Source organism: Macadamia integrifolia, unplaced genomic scaffold (assembly GCF_013358625.1).
Source record: "Macadamia integrifolia cultivar HAES 741 unplaced genomic scaffold, SCU_Mint_v3 scaffold_244A, whole genome shotgun sequence".
NCBI lineage: Eukaryota > Viridiplantae > Streptophyta > Magnoliopsida > Proteales > Proteaceae > Macadamia > Macadamia integrifolia.
In genome coordinates, this window is record NW_024870654.1 from 105190 (window position 1) to 106012 (window position 823).

The following is an 823-nucleotide window of genomic DNA, read 5'->3' on the forward strand; positions in this document are numbered from 1 at the left end:
AAGGTTTTCCTTGACCAGTGGAGTGGGAAGAACTAGTGATGTGACCATGCATGTAATGGGATTCTTGTCCTTTTACAAACTTTCACCCCCTATTATTTGGTATTGAAAGTACCTCTCTCTTTAAACATCGATTCCTTATTTACCATGGTTAAAAGATAATTCCGTCCAAATAAAATTTAGGGTGTGAACTTTTAGTCTATAAATAGATGCAAAAAAAATCTTAGGCTGGCATTTGAATCTGTCGTGTTGTAGATTAGATGTGCTGAAATTTTGTTGCCAAGTAGCATAACCAAGTTTCTATATTCAAATATCAAGTTATCAAGTTTGAGTCCAAATAGAATAAACAATTGGTAAGTCAAACATTGGAAGACTCAGAAGAAATTTAACCTTTTTTTTTTTTTTGGGCTTAAGATCAATAAATAGATTTCATTAAAAATGAGAGAAATACATAGCACTAACATGACATAGTAACTACCCAACAGAAAAACTACCATGTAAACCCCCTCCCTCCTCCGGCATTGCCATCAGCAGTGAAAATATAGTTGAAAATATACGGGAAACACCAATACACACCATTTCCCAGATATTTAATGCATGATAGAATCATCACATCACTTATCCACTTGGCACAAATAAGTGTGCAAGATTAGAAACTCTTCCTATACCCACTAGACCGGGTATTTTTTAGCCTATACAATTATATAATCTAGATTGGTCAAAAGTATGAACCTTTCAACGAAATATTCAATAGAAGAAATACAAGATATATTGCTTATGGGTACCAACCAACCATTATATCATATCCTATTTTTTTTTTTTTTTT